This window comes from Pongo pygmaeus, chromosome 5, assembly GCF_028885625.2.
Source record: "Pongo pygmaeus isolate AG05252 chromosome 5, NHGRI_mPonPyg2-v2.0_pri, whole genome shotgun sequence".
In the NCBI taxonomy this organism is placed as follows: Eukaryota; Metazoa; Chordata; class Mammalia; order Primates; family Hominidae; genus Pongo; species Pongo pygmaeus.
This window is the reverse complement of record NC_072378.2, coordinates 146,242,085-146,262,945: the sequence shown is the minus strand read 5'-3', so window position 1 is coordinate 146,262,945 and position 20,861 is coordinate 146,242,085. Positions and strand designations below refer to the sequence as shown.

General features: G+C 35.9%; 1 long non-coding RNA gene across 1 annotated transcript in view; it reads right to left on the bottom strand.

The window, feature by feature from the left end:
• The window catches only part of LOC129037935 (uncharacterized), a 56,298-nt gene that overhangs the window by 27,266 nt on the left and 8,171 nt on the right, over positions 1-20,861 (bottom strand). Inside the window, exon 2 of the long non-coding RNA XR_008503021.2 lies at positions 15,361-15,456. This is a non-coding gene — a long non-coding RNA (uncharacterized LOC129037935). The remainder of the gene's footprint in view (positions 1-15,360; positions 15,457-20,861) is intronic.

The window sequence follows — 20,861 nt, the reverse complement described above, 5'->3', positions numbered from 1 at the left end:
GGTGCAGAGCAAGTAAAAATAAATAAATAAATATCTTGCAGATGTCTTCTACACAGGCAAATCAAATACAGAAAACATTTCTCTTTTGGTAGCCAAAATATCTTGCAGATGTCATCTACACAGGCAAATCAAATACAGAAAACATTTCTCTTTTGGTAGCCAAAATAGATAAGCATCTTTAGAAAACACTTTTTCACAATATTTTCTACATATTTGAAGAATATGTTATTATGCTATTAGAAGGGAAAAGATCATCTTGCCCTTCTACCAACACAAATTGCTTAAAATCACAAAATGTTTTCCCAGTAACCAAACTATTAAAATACATTTTAATGGACTTAGTTACTTTAAATTCGAGTAACTGTGAGTTAACATATTCTCGGCAGTGAAAACAAAAACAAAACTTTGCTCATAATATATCTTAATGGAAGTTAATTAGCTGACACAGCTGGCAAAGAAAACAAATTAAGAAACAGAATGATATTCAGGCAGCTAACTAAATTAAAAAGCAGGTCTCTGTTTCTGGAACCTGTCATTGTGCTATATGACCCCAGGCTCTCAAGCTTATTGCTAAAAATCCCCAGTATCGTTCGAAACTTTCTTTCCCTCAGATACTTTTAATAAAATGTTGACAAATTCATCTCTGTACACAACTTAGAAAAAAAACCCTTTATTCCATGAGTGCTCAATAAATACATGTTTACTTGTAATCTGTTGTTCTGATAGCTGACTATGGGATTGGAGGCAGGGAAAAAGCAGGCAGGGGCAGCGGGAGGAGGGAGAACAGGCTGTGAGACAGGGAACAGTCAGTGTTTCATGTTAGACCTTAAAAACAAAAGAAAGGAATTCTGAAAGCTGGCATAGTTATCACATTATAAACAAAATGCCTTCCCAAGCAGATTGTATAAAAAGCATTTCACAAGTTAAACTATTCCCCTACTGCCATGGTTGTGAAAGAGCAAAGACTAAAAAAGGAAACAGTCTACCTTCTTTCTCAACTGGTTAAGGCAGATATTCTCAGAATCTTTGAGGCTGAATCTTTCTCATATGAGTTGATTCCATAACATTCCCTCTAATTCCTATTCATTCTAGAAGTGTGATTTGGAATCTCTTCCTTATGAAATTAAAAGGAGTTTTATTTTTTAACACAATTTGATACCATCTTTTGACTTAATTGGGCCATACTATGGGCTTTGACTTAATTGGGCCATACTATGGGCTTTTCCCACTCAAAAAGTGAGGTCCGTAGAGCTAGAGGTTGGAGAGCTGCCCAGAGAGAGGATTTGATTCCTTCAGGGTGGGCTTTCTCACCCACTCCTTCTTCACTGGATAGACCTGATCATATTGAAGTGTTATTTCCCTCTACCTGAGCTTCTCTAATTAAAGACTAGTTTCTGGATCAGAAATATGATCAGTGCACACCACTGCTTCCTATGGAGGGTGTTTGGCATATATGGGTTTTGATAATTACATTTATCTTTGATTCTGACAACAGGCAGTCAGCTGCTTAGATATAAAAAAAACCCATAATAACCTATTCACAGAGCTGCAAATGCACAGAGCTGCAATGCAGCTCCATTGGTTTGTTCCATTGTCTAGACCTTCCACTTACCCTGCCTGTCCATTCCCCTAGAACCACTTCAGTGGACAATGGGCACATGGTGCATGAGGAAGAAACACCTGGCTGACACCCATGGGAAAGGCCTGCACTGACCAGTGGAACTGAGAGACTATCAGCCTCTGGGAAGGAGCTCATGTGCTTTGGAACAGAGAATTCATTTAAAACATGATGGGGACGGGTAAGAAAGAGGGGAGAAAAAATAAAAAGTTGTCTTTGCCTGGCTCTGCTTCTGCTGGTTTTGCTACATCCTGCAGCAAGGGGTGGGGAAGTTAAAAGCACCTGTGTTGTCTCAGTCAAGCCTAGAACTGAAGTTGCCTGACATCAAACCAATTGTCCAGGACCAGCATTTCCAGCACTTCCAGTTGTCCATATCTGCACTTCCAGGAGTAAACAGGCAACTGAAATGCAAGTTTGTCGGCAAAAATCCTGGGAAACAAGTTCCTGGTAGAACAATGGCTAGATCAGGGGATCACTTCTGTGTCTGTATTACAGTGAGGTGCTAATAGTCACAACCCAAACCACGAGAGCTTTTCAACCCAAAATCATAGCTTGAATTGCAGTGCGCGGAAAAGCATGCAGTTAATACACACTTGTTAAACTGAAAAAAAGGTATATTGGCCAGTGTACAGGCAATTGCCTGCTCCATAACAAAGATGCCAAATTTTTCAAATATATAAATTAAAAATTATTCCTAGCTGTTCTGGTTCAAACGTAGGTGTCCCTCCAAAATTCTTACGTTGGAACTTAAAGCCCAAAGTGAATAAGAAAAGGGGCATTTGGGTGTTGATTAGGCCACAAGGGCTCTATCCTCTTGAATGAATTAATGCTCTTATAAAAGAAGTTGGGAGTGCTCTAGCACCTTTTTGCGTTTCCCTCTCTTCTGTCATGTGAAGACAACATTCTCTGTTCCCTTTTCACTCCTTCTTCCATGTGAGGATTTAGCAAGTAGTGCCTACTTAAAGCAGGGAGCAGCTATCACTAGGCACCAAATGTGTCAGCACCTTGATCTTGGACTTCTCAGCCTCCAGACTGTGAGAAATAAATGTCTGTTGTTTATAAATTTCCCAGCCTGTGGTATTTTGTTTTAGCAACAAACCAACACTAGCTTTAACAAGCTGCTTCTCTTAATGTTTAATATATTGTAGTTACATAATATAATTATAATTGGAAGATTGTAATATATTGTAACAGATTACTAAAGCAGACTAATAAAATGAAGAGTCTACCTGACATCACTTTTTGAGGCCATTCAGATTCCACTGACCAAATAGGATAAAAGGTCACTGTATTAGTCAAGGTTCTCCAAATAAACAGAATCAATAGAATATATACATATGTGTGTGTATGTGTGTGTACATGTATATTATATATTTATATATAGTATACGTTTGTGTGTATGTACATTACATATTTTTATATTATATATTTATATAATACATGTCATATATAAAAATATAATATATGAACATAATATGTCTCATATATAAAATATATAATATATGATATATATTTTAAAATACATATAAATAAATATATGGAAGGTTTACATATTATATTTATAAAATATATTATATATTTTAATATATAAATAAATAATAAATTAATATTACAATAAATCTGTCTTTCTCTCATTTTATACACAATATATCATATAATTTTGTATACAATTAATATATAAAATTATATATTTATATACTTATATATTTGTCTATTATATTTTAAATAAATATAACAATATTATATTTAATATACTATCCATAAATATTTATATTTATATAAACATATAAATTAAATATTAATTTTTATATAAATATGTGATTTAGATATAATTAATATATACAATTAATATATAATTTATATAAATATATGTAATATAATTTATATAAATATATGTGATATAATTATATAATTAATGTATATACTATGTATATAATGAGAAAGATTTGGTGTAATATTTATTTATATTTTTAAAAATATATATAAAATTCTTTTTATATAATTATTTACATATACAATGTATAAATGTATAAATTATATATAATTAATTTTATATATTAATTATATATTAATTCTATTATATATACTATATAACATTGTATATATATAAATTATATATAATATATATGAAATGAGAGAGATACAGAGAGACAGAGAGAGATTTATTGTAATAAATTGGCTTACATGATTGTGGAGTCTTGACAAGTTCAAAATCTGCAGGGTGGGCTGGTGGGCTGAAGAGCCAGTGAAGAGCTGGTATTGCAGTTCAAGTCTGAAGACACTCTGCTGGCAGAAATCCCTCTTCCACAAGTTCATCTTTTTCTCTTAAGGCCTTCAACTGATTGGATGAGGCCCACCCACATTATGGAGAGTAATCTGCTTTACTCAAAATCTGCTGATTTAAATGTTGATCTCATCTAAAAAAAACCTTCACAGAAACATCTAAAATAATGTTTGACTAAATATCTAGGTGATGTGGCCTAGCTAAGCTGACACGTAAAATTAACTGTGATAGTCACTTTCTCCAGTGTAAGCTATTCTGATCTTGTTTGAACCTTCAAACCCAAATTATCAATAGTCAGCGGCCAGGAAGTATTTGGAGCTGAGAGAATGTATTTTATAATTTAAAAAAATGAAACAGCTATGGAGAGTTATTTGAAATTACTAACATGTTAAGAACCTTTCCTAAAACAGGAAAACACCCATAAAGAAATTAATTCCATTGAGCTTTCACTCAGGTTTCCTCATCAGTTTTGGAAGATATCACTTTTCTAGTAAAATAATCATACCAATTCCTTCCTTGTAACTGACATATATAATGATAAGATGTAGATAAACAATGTAGGTGAAGATTCCATTGACTAATTCAAATTTGCTGCTTCTGACTTAAAAGAATGTGTGTGTGGTTTATTTATCTCAGAAACTGTCAAGAAACAGCCTCTGGAATTTGGAAATATAAGACAGTTTTCTTAAATATTACTTTAAAAAGATATGTATATATGTTTCACCTCTAGAATGTACTTTCTATTTTTATATGAGGATAGTTCATCAGTGCTTGGTAGCATTAGTGTATGTAACCCAAAGGGCAGTCTTAGAATGGAATGGTGACCAGACAGCAACTGACCCAAGTGGTTCTCTAGGGGCCAAATATTTAAAACTCAAAGATTGCTGGGATGGCATATAGTTGAAAAATGGCACAGAATATTTTAAGTAGCAACATAAAACCTACTATTCCAGAAAAGCTTCCTGGCTTTCATTTTCCTATTAAAGATATTTCCAGATATATCAAAACATCTACAAAGATAACTTGATTCTTCTAGGCATTATCTCCCTTTAAGTGCAGGACTCTATTATCCTGAGACTACACATTCTTTACAAAAGGCATGAATCTGATATCTGGAAATGAGAACAAAATACCATTGTAATGAATAATTTCTATTTACACTTTATTATTGGTGGCAAATGATTAAGCATTTCAACTTGCTATGCTGAGGATATGTTTATTCCTTCAACATACTGTGTAAACCATGTGCTAGGTTTGTAGGGTACGCTGAAGATTCTGAGAAGAGTAAGACACAGCTTCTAACCTCAAGCAGGTCTTGTTCTAGTTGGAGATGCAGGTGGTGTTGTGGGTTAAGTGTTTTTGCCCATCCAAAATTCATGTTGTAACTTGATCTTCAATGCAACAGTATTAAGAGATGAGACCTTTAGGAGGTCCCTGAGTCATGAGGGCTCTGCCCTCCTTCATGGAATTTGATTCTCTTTTAAAAGGGCTTGACAGAGGAAATTTGCCCTTTTCCCTCCTTTAGTCCCTTCCCTGATATGAGAACACAGCATTCCTCCCCTTTGGAGTACATGACAGTGAGGTGCCATCTTGGAGGCAAACAGCAGCCCTCACTAGACAGCAATCCTGCCAGAGCCATGATCTTGGACTTCTTAGCCTCCATAACTATTTAAAAAAAAAGTATCTGTTCTTTCCAATTACACAGTCTGTGGTATTTTGCTACAAGAATGCAAATGGACAAAGATGGTGGGTAAACAAGTGTAGGTGTCATAAAAACCAAGACACAAAGGGGGGTCAAGTCTTCTTCAGAGAGAGTAGGTTAATGACAGTCCAAATCATTAAGAAAGATATAAATTCTCCCAGTGTCTACTGCATGTCCAGCAGTAGATATAGCCTTCCCTGAGTCTGATGTTGCCCTTAGCTGTGAACACTTTGACTCAAGTTGAAGAAGTTTTTACCTTGTGGTTTTCCTTCATAGCTGGCAGGCAATGGGCTACATGGACTATGGAGTCTGAAAGACAGGGTGCCTCTCACAAAGCCTGACCAGAAGGGAGAATAGGAGGCAGCCAATGTAGAACTGGTGCCTGAAGGGTGATCTGTAGGGAGCTGGAGCACTTTGTCCAACAACTATCAAACACAAGAGCTACCACCCTCACACTCTTGGCTCAGTCATTCTTCATCTGAGGGTTGCTAAAATAGTGTAGGCCTTTATTGCGTTTATTATTTATACACTGATGCCTACTCCCAAGAATAATGTAAGCTTACTTGAAGTCACACATACAATATAACCAATGAAAGAATACAATAATGTTTTAAAATAATTAAGGAGGTAATAAGTAGGTAGTTTAATCTAGTTTTATGCAATTGAGAATTAAATTTAGCTCTATTTTTACTGATAGTCAAAGAAAAAAGGAAAAAAGAAAGAAGATAAGGAGGGGGAACAGGATGAGTTCACATGCTTTTATCAACATAAAAAGAAAACGAGCAATTTAGAAATGTCTTTATTCTTCTTCTAGGACAAAATTCTAAGAGGGAGTATAGTGTAAGGATATTTCTATAAAGAGGATTAGGTAATTAATAATAGTACAAAGGATGAAGATACATAAATACAGCTTGTGGGTGTTGGGGAGGGTATGAATTCTGAATAAAAGCTGAAGGCAAATTGTTAAAGTTTTTGAAAGGTCTTTCTATGGTGAGCCAATAAAGTGACAATAACTCCCACTATTATATGTTGACACCGTATTAGGGCTTTACATATATTTTCCCTAACAATGTTGGGAGGTACATATTACTGTTCTAGAAGTTTCCTAGGGGAACTGTGAGAGATTGAGGATCTTGGTCATGTAAAGCTAAGACATGAATCTGGGTCTTCACGGTCTAAAGTCACATTCTTTCCATTCTACTCATCCAGGCATGTAGATTTCTATTGATTTGGTATGGAGATAGAGTAAAACAATGTGGAAAATGCTAGTTATCATGTTCCCGTATCTCCAGAAACCACTGTCCAAGTCCAACTTTTGACACAATCAAGAGAGCAAAAAACTTGAGTTTGAGTTAACTGAAAAATGCTTGCAATATTAGTATTTTCCAAAATAAAATTCAGATGTTTTATATACCATATCATTAAGAGGAAAAACTGGTTTTCTTTCAAATGAAAATTAGAGCCAGATACAGACTTTCCAAGTTGACGAGTAAATTATATCCTTGCACAAAAGTAGAGTGGGGCTGATGAGGATTAGGGCCAAAATTTTTCACAATAAAGCTTGAAAGCAGCATCTATCATTAAGGACTCCTGCTTGAAAGTGATAGAAACCCAATTTGAACCCATATTGAGAAAGAGGAATTTGTTATCTCCCAAAATCTAAAGAAGTAGTGAATATCCAAACCATGTGAAAGAAAGAATTGAGTTGGGTCTCAGGAACTGAATGTGTCAGAAACTTGAATGATGCCAGGTTTCTCTTTCATTTGCTTTCTCTCTCTCACTTACATTCTTTCTCTCTCTCTTCCCTGCCTCCTCTCTGTGCCAACTTTGTCTCACACTGAGTCAGTCTTTCTCTTTGTGGCAGGAAATATGATCACTGACAGTTCCTAAGTTTTACATCTCAATTCCATCACAGGACAAGATTGCCTAACACACACCACACCAACTCCCCAACAAACAACAAAAACAACCCAAGGAATGCCCCTGATTTGAATGGCTTGGTTTGGTTACCCATCCTTAGAGTCCTCAACATTTCTAGGAGGCAGAGTTGCAGTGGAAGGAGGAGTAGTTTCCAGAAGAATGAGTTGCTTTTTTTTCAGAAGGAGGCAGGGGTGGTTAGTAGACAAATAATAAATATTCTTCCCAAGATTGTCTTGTCTCAGTGGCTTTTAAAAGTGCAGACTAACAACTGTCAGATTCTTCTATACAATAGAATATGTTTTGTTTAATTGATGGATTAAACTTTATTTATCAATACTTTATCTTATTTCAAAAGAGATTTAAGATATTTAAAGGGCAACATAAAATATAGCAATAAGCTACAAATAAAATATGCCAATAAATCATAAACTAAAAATTCTATGAGAATAAATAAGGAAAAACAAACATGGGGCAAAAACTAGAAGTAGAAATGAGTTAAATGAAAGATGCAATCATACTGTCATTTTGAGCTATAAATTTTGCTCTATGACAGTGAATCGGAAAAGGGAAATCTGATTGGTGACCCAATTCATAATATCCATAAAATAAAAACAAATCCATTTCTCAAGATAAGCCTGCCTTATCTTCCTCACATTAGCACCAGAAAAGAAATGTTGAGGTAGTTTATAGGGAGTGAGATATGTAATAACATGAGTTCCATAGGAGGCTGCAAAGAGAAATTATCAGCGCAAGTCCACAGCATCACACCAAACAGAATTCAGGAACAACAATTCACTAGGGGGCCAAAAAATATATTCTGGAGTTACATGTTTCAGCTTTTAAGAGATTTAATTCAATGAAAGATGTTATTCATGTATTCAATCAACAATTTTTGTGGGGTACCTACTACTTGACAAAGTGAGAAAAAAGATGAAATAATAGGTAAAATGTGTATTTTCCCAAAGGCATCCATGGACATTGTTTCCCACGGTTGAGTTTTTAACAGATACTTGAGTGACAAGGAATTCAAGAGTATATTCTCTAGGAAGTAGCTATGAATTCTTCCATGTTACCAATTAAGCACACAATCAATATAGCTTCCTGCAGGGAAGAGCTAGTGTTGCAATAAATAACTGGTGAAAAATAAAAACACTTAAAGACATTTTCTGAAGCCATCCCCCTTCCTCTTGGAGGTGAGTGAGGAAATTTCAATAGGCAGAACCAAGATCATCCTTAGAAAAATAAATTGTCATAATGTCCCAGATTTCATTTGGGGAGAGACAAGAAATAATGTTACCAATTTTCTGTTAAACATCCTACACTGTGATTGTATCATGCACGCATATAAAAGTACTTATGAGAAATTTATGGTGCCTGTAGAATAGTTCTTTTCTGAGCAGCCTGTATCCAGATGGGCCTGCCTGGATAAGGTAGCCATGAAAGAATTATCCCAGAGAACTTACCATGCTCCGTTGCTAATGTTAAATAATTTATTCATCACAGTGGGGTTATAAAGCATCGACTGGACACCAAATGACAGTTTGGGTTGGGGTATCATTGGTAATCATCAGGGAATATTATTATACATTATATTTCATTATATAATATTATTAAGTAATAATTATAATTACTATTAAATAGTACTATATATTATTATTATTTTACTGTCACTAGTTAGTAGATTAATCTATTAGCCACCTGTCATTCCTATAAGAATGTGTCCTTTACTGTTTGCTATGGCAAGAAAACATGCATTTTATCAATACAATCATTGTGACAATTTACTAATTGCAATTAGGAGTGGAAATTAATCTATCAGCTCCTACCCACTCTGTGTTTGCAAGTAGCTTTGTGATAAAGTCTCTGAATCCACATTGAAAGCCTGCTATTTATATTGAAATGATAAAGCTTGGCCCATGCATCCTTATTAAATCAATAGATTACAATAGATCAGAAATGATGCAAAAATTCAGAACTTGTTTCCAACATCTTTTTTTTTTTTGTCATTTATGTGAAAGAGAATATAGCGGTGAAACAGTAAACCAGTTTTACCTCGTACTTTCTTATTCCTCATAAAGGAATAGTCATAGCCTGGCAAATAGTAATCACTCAGTAAATGTGTGTTGAATGAACTACACTGAGCAGATCACTCTTAAGTAGGAAGTCAAAGGATTTTAGTCTTGTAAATGGATAAACTCCATTTTGAGCCAATGCTGAAGAAATAGAGGTGAGTTAATAAAGATGATTTTGGCCAGGTGTGGTGACTCACACCTGTAATTCCAGCACTTTGGGAGGCCAAGGTGGGGAGATCACTTGAGGCCAGGAGTTCGAGACCAGTCTGGCCAACATGGAGAAACCCCGTCTCTGCTGAAAAATACAAAAATTAGCCGGGTGTGGTGGCACACGCCTGTAGTCCCAGCTACTCCAGAGGCTGAGGCAGGAGAATCGCTTGAAGCCAGGCGGTGGAGGTTGCAGTGAGCTGAGGTCATGCCACTGCACTCCAGCCTGGGCTACAGCGTGAGACTCTATCTCAAAAAAAAAAAAAAAAACCAAAACCAAAACAAAAAACGTGATTTTTTACTTTGAATTGAGAGTGTCCTCGAGGATCTGTGTCAATACAAGTTGATTAACCAGAGCGCTAAGAATTGTTGGCTTCATTTAGAAATGATTCTAAGTTTCCAATGAAATCCTGACTATTCACAAACCTCTGAAAATTAAATCTAAAAAGCCAAGTAATGTAGGTAACTAAGGGTTACTCTTTTAGCTTTAAAATGGTTTGGCTGTGTTTTCTGTTTTAACCATTTTAAATAGTAATTTTAATAAATACACATGCTTCTATCTTTTTAAACAGAATTCACTGGACATGTCAATTTTTTCTGATGTGCTACAGAATGTTATTATAAACATCAGTTACAGCACTGCCCTTAGGACTGATAGAAATATGTAGTCACAAGACAGATGTGTGTTTTAGAAGATTTTCTGTTTAAATTTTTCTACCTTCTCCTCTTCCCCCAGACTCTCAGGCAATTCTTTCTTCTTGCTTTTAGTATATGTGCTTATTTCAATCCTATTATCATATTTCAATTTGTGGCCTCTACTCTGTGGTAGGTTAAGATATTAAAAGCCACACTCAAAACTACTGTGTGCAAAAAATTATCATATTTTTAAGAGAATTTAGGTTTTAAATGGTTAGATGGAATCCCTCTATGAAAAAAAGTATGCATTTTGTTTCAGAGTATTTTTACATATTTTGATTGTTCTTTGTATATCTATTTTAGTCCTTTTTGGCTTCTGGGATATTGGCGGTTTTCCTGATTAGGCAAATTTTAAAGACAATTAAGTTCTGTAGAAATGAAGTACTAACATATACATAAGACTAGTTAAATAACTGGTTAACCAATAAATATATATTTCATGAGATTCTACTACTTTCTCAGTGTTGAATAGAGGTCATACGTGTGTTGGGGAAGGTATTTTCCTTCCATTTCAAAGGGCAAGAAAACATTCATTTCAGTAATAGTGTAAGCCTTCTGAAATGGTGATAGGGAGATGAAGAATCAGGCTAAATAACAATTTAAAAATATCTCATAAAATAGCTGTTCTAAAATATCTATAAAACAAACATATGAGAGCATTTATCACAGGAGGTGATAATTGGGTATTTATGTATGTTATTATTTATTTAATGCCCATCTCTCCAACTACACTGTAAACACTACGCACGTAGGGACAATGTCAGTTTTACTAACCACTTTGACTTTTAGTGTCTTAAGAGATAACAGGTGCTCAATGAAAATTTTCAAATGATTCAATGACATATAATTGATAAGGAGATGCTATTTTCTGATGTAAAGAACATGGGATCCAGGTTCATAAAATTCCCTTTCTTTTGGCTGCATGTGATTTCAGAAAAGTTATTTATTGTCTCAGAACTGCAGTAGCTTCATGGGAAAAACTGAGATAAGAGTAAAGTCTATTAAATAAGTTGTTGGTAGGGCTAATCAAAATACTATATGAAGAGTATTTCTTACACTATAAGATGTTATAGCACTTTTTTGTCAAATTATAGTAAGAGATGAATAAAATTCTCAAGAAGAAACAGAATTTGATTACAGCTGTTGTTGCTTGACAAAAATATATAAATAGCCATAATCTTTAATGGCTGCTAATATTCCCAAAAGTCATCAGACATATGCGCTTCCTGGCTGAAGTATACCTATGCAGTATTCTTACTACAAAATTGAACTTCATTCTCATCAAGCCTCTGGATCTAACTATCAGTTTGCAGGAAATACGGGAGTGGTGGGAATCAGTAAACTTCAGACTAAGAGAAATTCTATTAGACAAATGACCTGGTTTCTTTAATGAATAAATTTCAATGGATTAAAAAAAAGAGTGAGAAAGGTGGAAGAAGAAGGGTTAAGGAGACTTAAGAGATACATCAACTAATTGCAGTGTGTGGCCCACGACTTGGTTGCGTCAACAAATACATTTTTAGGAATTATAAAAGAGAAAGGGAGAACCTAGAGATTAAAATGGATTTCATCGAAATGAAAATGTTTACTCTTAAAAGACATTGTTAAGGGAATGAAAATACAAGCCACAGACAAAGTAAATATTTGTAAAACACACCTACTAGTGGGCTTTTATCCAGGCTATATGAAGAATTTTCAAAAGAATATTAAGAAAAACTGCTCCATTTAAAAAATGAGCAATAAGCTAGGCATAGTGGATCATGCCTGTAATTCCAGCACTTTGAAAGGCCAAAGCAGGAAAATTCTTTGAGGCCAGGAGTTTGAGACCAGCCTGGGCAACATAGTGAGACCCCATCTCTACATAAACTAAAAGTATTAGCTGAGAATGGTGGAGCACATCTAGCTACTCAGGGGGCTGAGGTTGGAAAATCACTTGAGCTCAGGAGTTCAAGTTTGCAGTGAGCTATGATCATGCCACTGCACTCCAGGCTGGGCAACAGAGCAGGACCCCATCTCTTTACAAAGAAAGCGGGAGAGGGGCAAGTAAACCAAACAGACACTTGACCAAAGTACAGATATAAATGACAAATAAGCACATAAAAAGATGCTCAACATCATCACTTATTAGAAAAATGTGAGTTACAACCACAACAGGTTTCTACTTTATATCTGTTACAATGGTTAGAGTTTAATAATACTGGTGAGGATGCAGAGCAAATGGAACTCTCACACTGCTGGTGAGAATGAAGATGGAACATTAGCAGTTTCCTATAAAGCTAAAAATGTACTTACCATGGGACCCAGCAATCATATTCTTAGATATTTCCCTAAATGAATTAAAAACTTATATTCATACAAAAGCCTATACATTAATGTTTAGAGAGCTTTTAGTCATAATTGCAAAAAACTGAAAACCACCCAAAAGTCTTTCAACAGGTAGATGATGAGGCAAACTGTGTTATATCCACATAACAGAATACTACTCAGCAATAAAAAGGGAGAAGTTACTAATACATACAGTGACATAGGTTAATCATTAACACAATATACTAAGTGAAAGAAGCCAGACTCAAAAGGCTATATGGTGTGATTCCATTTGTATGACATTTGGGAAAAGGCAAGCCTATAGAGACAGAAAAAAAAAAATGCTTAGTCCCTGCCAGGGCCTGAGGGTAGGGAGAAATGACAACTAAGGGACACAAGAAAAGTTTTGGGAGTGATAGAAATATTGTATATCTTGGTTGAGATGGTGATTACAAGACTATGTTTGTCGACACTTACAATCATATACTTAAAAGGGTGAATAGTGCCGTATATAAATTATAGCTCCATTTCAAAAAAAATTTTAGAAGAAAAATCAACCAATTACAATTGGTTGTACATTGATTTAATTTTGTTTCTGATTTTAAAATGTTAAAAAAATTTTACAAGACAATTGGAAGTTTTTGAACACTGACCTGTTTTATGATAATAATAATTATTATTTTCAAGGTGTTGTATAGTATTACTGGTATATTTACATAAATAGTTTATACCTTCTAGAGATACATAAGGAAATGATATGATGCCTGGAATTGGCTTCTATATAATCTAGATGGGCAGAGCAAGGAGTGCTGATGAAGCAAGATTATCCACGAGGTTATAATTATTGAAGCTGGGTAATGGTACAGGAGTGCTTAGCATGCTACTCTCTCTACTTTTAAATGTGTTTGAAATTTTACCTAATGAAACATTTTCTAATGTGCAATGATTTTGTAAAAACAGAACTCGATTCTATAAAAAAAAATACAGAAAGAAAGAATTTATGTTAGAGGAGCCAAGGCAAATATGGAAACTCACAGCATAAAAGTTGCTTTTTCAGTTCCCAGGAGGGTTTGAACATAACTGCTGATATCTTAATTGAAAATTAATCATGTCTGGCATCAGTTCATTCTCCCAGACACTTGCTCTACCACTAAGCTACTTCTATCTTGATAATTAAGGTATCAAGTCCTTATTTCCTGAGCCATTATTAACGCATATTGATCACAAAATCTTAAACTAACCTGAAATATTTAAGTTTGGTACAAACTTTGGTACAAACAGTAGACCTCTGTAAATTTCTGTCATTTGTTGCTGCCTATTATTAAACATGTTTATTGCCTTTTGGTTTTAGATTTTACTCTTCTATTTAGTATCGCTATTGCATGAATTTTATTTCATGTAATCTTGCTTCAAACTCTTGAAAATATAAATGCATTCAGAGGGGAAGATAGTAGACACATATGTAAGATCTTATTACAGAGTGTTTAATAATTATATGCTACATGGTGCTACTGCAATGGTAACTTTCATTAATTAAAAAAATCCTCCAAATGTATCTTGTCCTCAGTATTTTAGCATTCCTCTGTTCTTATTCCCAAGAGAGTCCAGGAGGATAAGAGGCTGAGCAAGTGAGCCAGGGCCATGAGGCACAGGGTCACAACTAAACCAGTGGACCAAGGCCAGCATGGCTCGGGCCACAGCAGGAGGCAGCCAACAGTGGCAACGCCAGAGAGAGCTGGGAAGAGAGCACAGTGGTGCAGCCAGAGGCAAACAGGCTGGGAGAGGTCAAAGCAGAGCATGGCCTCTCGAGTTCACAGGACACAAGTATTGGCCCTGCTGTCCCCTGTGACGGTGCATTCTTCAAGTGGTTGTATTTCAGGGACTGACTCCAATTGCATTGCTTTTTTCTCCCCCAGTGCACCTGAATGACAAGAACTAAATTCCTTACTTCTTGGCTCTTTAGCAGCCCATTCTGAGTCTAATGTTGATATTAATATCAATCAAGTATTTAATGCATCTGAACAAATTCAGAACCCGTATCAGTAAACAACTTGGACTTGTGTGAGAGATATCGATTTTTTAAATTTTTTAATTGACACATTGTAATTGTACATACGTATGGATGCAATTTCATGTTTTGATACATATCTATGCTGTTTAATAATCAAATCAGGATAGTTAGTAAATCCATCACCTCATGCATTTATCATTTCCTTGAGGTGAGAACATTCAAAGTCCTCTCTTCTAGCAATTTTGTGATTATATAATACCTTATTGTTAACCGTAGTCACCTTACTATGCAAGAGAACACCAGAACATATTCCTCCTATCTAATTGCAACTTTGAGTCCTTGACTAAGCTCTCTCCATCTTCCTCATCCCCTCTTCCTTCCCCATTCTCTGGTAAACACTGTTCTACTCTCTACTTCTATGATACTGACTTTTAAAAAAATTCCACATGAGTAAGATCATGTGTGTATTAGTCCATTCTCATACTCCTAATAAAGGCATACCTGAGATTGGGTAATTTATAAAGGAAAGAGGTTTAATTAACTCACAGTTTGGCATGGCTGGAGAGGCTTCAGGAAACTTACAATCATGGCAGAAGGGGAAGCAAACACATCCTTCTTCACATGGCGACAGCAAGGAGAAGGCTGAGCAAAAGAGGGAAAAGCCTCTTATAAAATAATCAAATCTCATGAGAACTCACTCACTGTCATGAGAACAGCAGCATGAGGGTAACCACCCCTATGATTCAATTACCTCTCACCAGGTCCCTCCCATGACACCTGAGGATTATGGGAATTACAATTCAAGATGAGATTTGGATGGGGGCACAGTCAAATCATGTCAATGTGGTATTTGTCTTTCTGTGTCTGGCTTATTTAACTTAACATAATGTCCTCCAGGTTCATCCATATGGTCACAAATGACAAGATTTCTTTTTTTTTATCGTAGAATGGTATCCCCATTTTCCTTTTCTTTTTTTCTTTTTTTTGAGATGGAGTTTCACTTCTGTTGCCCAGGCTAGAGTGCAATAGCACAATCTCGGTTAACCACAACCTCCACCTCCCGGGTTCAAGCAATTCTCCTGCCTCAGCCTCCTGAGTAGCTGGGATTACAGGCATGAGCCACCATGCCCAGCTAATTTTGTATTCTTGGTAGAGATGGGGTTTCTTCATGTTGGTCAGGTTGGTCTCCAACTCCCGACCTCAGGTGATCCACCCGCCTCGGCCTCCTAAAGTGCTGGGATTACAGGCATGAGCCACCATGCCTGGCCCACATTTTCTTTATCTATTCATTCATTGTTTAACACTTAGATTGATTCCATATCTTGGCTATTGTAAAAAGTGCTGCAATAAACATGAGAGTGGAGACATCTCTTTGACATACTGATTTAATTTCCTATGGATATATACCTAGCAGTGGGATTGTTGGATCATATGGTAATTCTATATTTAATTTTTTGAGGAATCTTCATACTGTCCTTTCTCCATTGTATACTCTTGGCACCTTTGTTTTCCATAATGGCTGTACTAATTTACAATCTCACTAACAGTGTGTAAATGTCTCTTTTTCTCCACATACCTGCCCACACTTTTTTCCTTTCATCTTTTTGGTAATAGCTATTCTAACTGGAGTGAGGTGGTATCTCATGCGGTTTTCATTTGCATTTCTCTGATGATTAGGGTATCTTTTCATATACCTGTTGGGCATTTGTGTGTCTTTTTTTGAGAAATGTCTGTACAGGTGTTTTTCTCATTTTTAAGTTAGGTTATTTCTTTCTTTGCTGTTGAGATTTTCAAGCTCCTTATATATTCTGAATATTAACCCTTGCCAGATGGATAGTTTGCAAATATTTTCTCCCATCATGTAGGTTGTCCCTTCACTCTGCTTATAGATCCCTTTGCTGTACAAAAGCTTTTTAGTTTTATATAATCTCATTTGTTTCTTTTTTTGTCACTCGTGCTTTTGAAGTTTTATTTTAAAAATCCTTGCCCAACCCCATGTCATGAAATGTTTCCCCTATGTTTTCTTCTAGTAGTTTCATAGTTTCAAGCCTTTAATTTAAGTCTTTAATCCATTTTAACTGAGTTTTGTATACGGTGAGAGGTAGGGATTTAGTCTCATTTTTCTGCATGCGGGAGATGTGATTTTAAAATTTTTTTTAACTTTTCTTTTTCTCAATTTTCCTCCACACCATTTATTGAAGAGATCATCCTTTCTCCAGTGTGGATTCTTGGCACCTTTGTTGAAAATCAGTTGGCTGTTGGCTGTAGGTTTGTTAATTTATTTCTGAGCTTTCTATTCTGTTCCATTGGTCAGTGTTTCTGTTTTTATGCTATTTTGGTTACATTAGCTTTGTAGCATATTTTGAAGCCACGTAATGTGATGTCTAAGCCTTCCTTCTTTTTTATCAAAATTGCTTTAGCTATTTAGGGTCTTTGTGGTTCATATAAATTTCAGGATTATTTTTCTAATTCTGTAAAAAATATAATTGATATTTAACAGGCATTGCCTTAAACCTATAGATCACTTTGGGTTTTATGGCCATTTTCAGAATATTAATTCTTCCAATCCACAAACATAGGTTATCTTCCCATTTATTTGTGTCCTTCTCAATTTCTTTCATCAATGTTTTGTAGTTTTTCAGTGTAGAGATCTTTCACTTTCTTAGTTAAGTTTATTCCTAAGTGTATTAGTCTGTTCTTGCATTGCTATAAAGAAATACCTGAGACTGAGTAATTTATAAAGAAAAGAAGATTCATTGTCTCATGGCTCTGCAGACTGTACAGGAAGCATAGCGGCTTCTGCTTCTGTGGAGGCCTCAGAGAGCTTCCAAGAATGGTGGAAGACAAAGAGGGAGCAGGGCTCTTACATAGCAGGAGCAGGACCGAGAGAGAGGGAGGAGGTGCTACACATTTTTAAACAACCAAATCTCTTGAGCGCGCACTCCCTATTGTAACACAGTACCCAGGGGAACATCCAGGCCCCATATCCAACATTGGGGATTACAATTGAACATGAGATTTGGGTGGGGACACAGATCCAAACCATGTCACTAAGTATCTTACTTTTCTCGCAGCTCTTGTAAATGGAATTTTTTTCTTGGAATTTTTGTAAAAATTTTTTAAAACCTTAAATGTCATATTTCCAAACATGATCTTAAAGACTTTTTTCCTGTGTTAAAAAATAGTAAGTAATGTTTGTTTCTCATATGATTTATAGTAAAACCCTATTATAGCGTGGTTGATTACTTAAATGGATTTATGTATAAAATGAGACAAAGCCATTGTTCCCTAAATTAAAAATACATTAAAAAATCAAAACAGAGATGGCTTCTTGAGGTGCCTTTCAATCTAAGATTAGAAACTATCTTTCTAATCCACCTCAATCTGAACACCACTGTAAACATGTGAAGAAAGTATTTTGCTTTGTTTCCCCTTCTAGGCTCTACTTGTCCCCATAGTTACCATAGATGTCTCTCCCATTTCACTAAACTCTTGTCCTTGGCTCACAAACCCCAGATGTCTGTAGGGTAAGTTCAGGACCTAGTTCCTAATCTCGTCACCACCAAAGTCTCCTTTAATTATCTCTCCCCGTTTTTCTCTTCATGCACACACATGAAGAGTTTTGTTTAAACTAAACAAAATTTGTTTAAACAATTTTGTTTCCACCTTGAGATGCCATAATTTTACTTACAAGCAAGGAAATTTGATCTTTAATCAGCCTATATGTGATGTGTAGCAACAATACAGAAATAAGCCATACATGGCCACTTTATTTGGATTTGCAAGTTGTGGACTGCACAACTCCAGAAGGATAGCCATCTAAACGTTCTGAAAATGGAAGCATCGGGACTGTATGGCATTTTGCCGTTTTTAATGCAAGGTGCTACATCACAGTGGTATGGGTGCCAAATAGTAAGTCCAGCTATTCGGACACTGCCAATGAATAACACCCTGGCTTCAGACAGGCATTTGCTGTCTGCATTTATCAAATAAAATCAAAGAATTAATAATCTGTAAGATCTAACTTATTTGCTAGTGTTTTTGTTTTTGTTTTTGTGAACTCAGATGTTCCTGAAAGAGGGCAAATATGCAATCAGGAGACCACACACAGCTGTACATCCAGTTCTATGTTGTGAGACTTTGGGTATCTTGCTTAAATGCTCATTGTCCCTATTTCTCGAGATAACTTGAGTAATTCACAAGATTGATAGTGAACTTACAACAACTGGTTCCAAAAAATGGTTTGAAATCATTTTAAATGCATTATACAAATATAGGGGGGGCACTTCACCTAAAATTAGCTTAGTTCAGTTTTACTTATCAAAATGGACTCACAACTTTTTGGGGGAAGAACTTGCCTCTCCTAGTGAAAATAGCAAAGCAAAAGAATTGTATCGAAGCCAGGACTTCAAGGCCTAAGGCAAGAGCAGAAGGTAGAAAGCAGAAATATTTTTCCCAACCTGTTGTGTGATCACCTGTTGCGTGATCTAGTTTCAGCCCTTCTGGTTCCAGGCACCTGCTCTTACTGAAAAAAAATCTGGCTGAGGCTGGAAGTTATTGTGGATATTCACAGCTTTCCTTATGCCATAGGACCCTATAAGCAATAAAAAGGACTTTCTTGGCTGGGCGCAGTGGCTCATGCCTGTAATCCAGCACTTCGGGAGGCCTAGGTGGGCAGATCACTTGAGGTCAGGAGTTTGAGATCAGCCTAGGCGGGCAGATCACTTGAAGTCAGGAGTTTTGAGACCAGCCTGGCCAACATGGCGAAATCCGTCTTTATTAAAAATACAAAAATTAGCCAGGTATGGTGGCGCGTACCTGTAATCTCAGCTATTAAGAAGGCTGAAACAAGAGAATTGCTTGAACCTGAAAGGCAGAGGAGGTTGCAGTGAGCCGAGATCATGCCACTGCACTCCAGCCTGGGTGACAGATCCCTCTTCTCAGTAGATTATTTATCATCCACTTCCCTGCTGTCCCCACTCTGTCCCAGATCTGAAGATCCATATATTTTCAGACTTCTTAGGTAAACTCAAGGAAGCTTTCATGTTGCTGTTCTTATTATGCCAAGTCAGAGTCTTCTAAACCATGAGCTTGCACAACACAATTAGATCATGTGCATTTACTCTGATGTACTTTGCATCATCTAGCTCTGTAAAGTACAATTTGCCTTCTGTTTCTTTCCGAAGTATTTTCCCCCCTACTTCACAAACGTTTATGTTCTTTTACAAACATTAAGAGCATTTAACCAAATGTGGGAAGCAACTGAAGTTATCTTAGTACTGAGGCATTAGACTGTTGTATTTCTCTGAAGGATGTTATTGTGTGACCTCACTAAGGAGGGAAATAAATAGAAGCATATGTTGTTTATAATATTTCTCTGCATAAGATAAACTGAGAAGTGGGTGAGCAGAATCAGGGCGTGGCAAGCTAATTCAGCTCTGGAGTGTCTGAGAGAGACTTGGGGACAAATTAAACACCCAGAGAAGATGACAAGGCATTTGGGTTGTGGTGACATAGGCTTTAATGTATGACTCATGTGGGCTTGCTTTAGATCTTTCCATTTCAGGTTGGAAATGAAACTAAGCATCTTATAAGTGAACTGCAAGTCAATGTAGCATTAATCTAGTTTTTGTTTGAGTGTGTTTGTTCTCAATATCTTGTTAATTAAATCACATTATGTGGGAGTCAGTGGTCCTAGACTCTGGTTCTGGCTCAGAAATTGATTTTATTGCCCTTTCTATTTATGAAATATGAGTGATATGAAAAGTCATAATGCCTCAGGGGGCATTAAATGCCAATTAAGCTGGCTCCAGGATATCTATAAAAAGGATATTAAGGGTAAATACTTTGGTTCTTCCTTTGCATCCAGAAACCCAATGAAACTTCTACATGGATAAAAATTTGCTCCAGGGTGTCAAGGCAAATTGAGGATGATGATGTCAGAGTTGCAACCTGTATAGTTTTGATATGTCACATATTACTATGTAATTCATATTTAAAAAAAGAAACAGACACAGATACAGAGGCAGAGAAAAAAGAAACAGAGA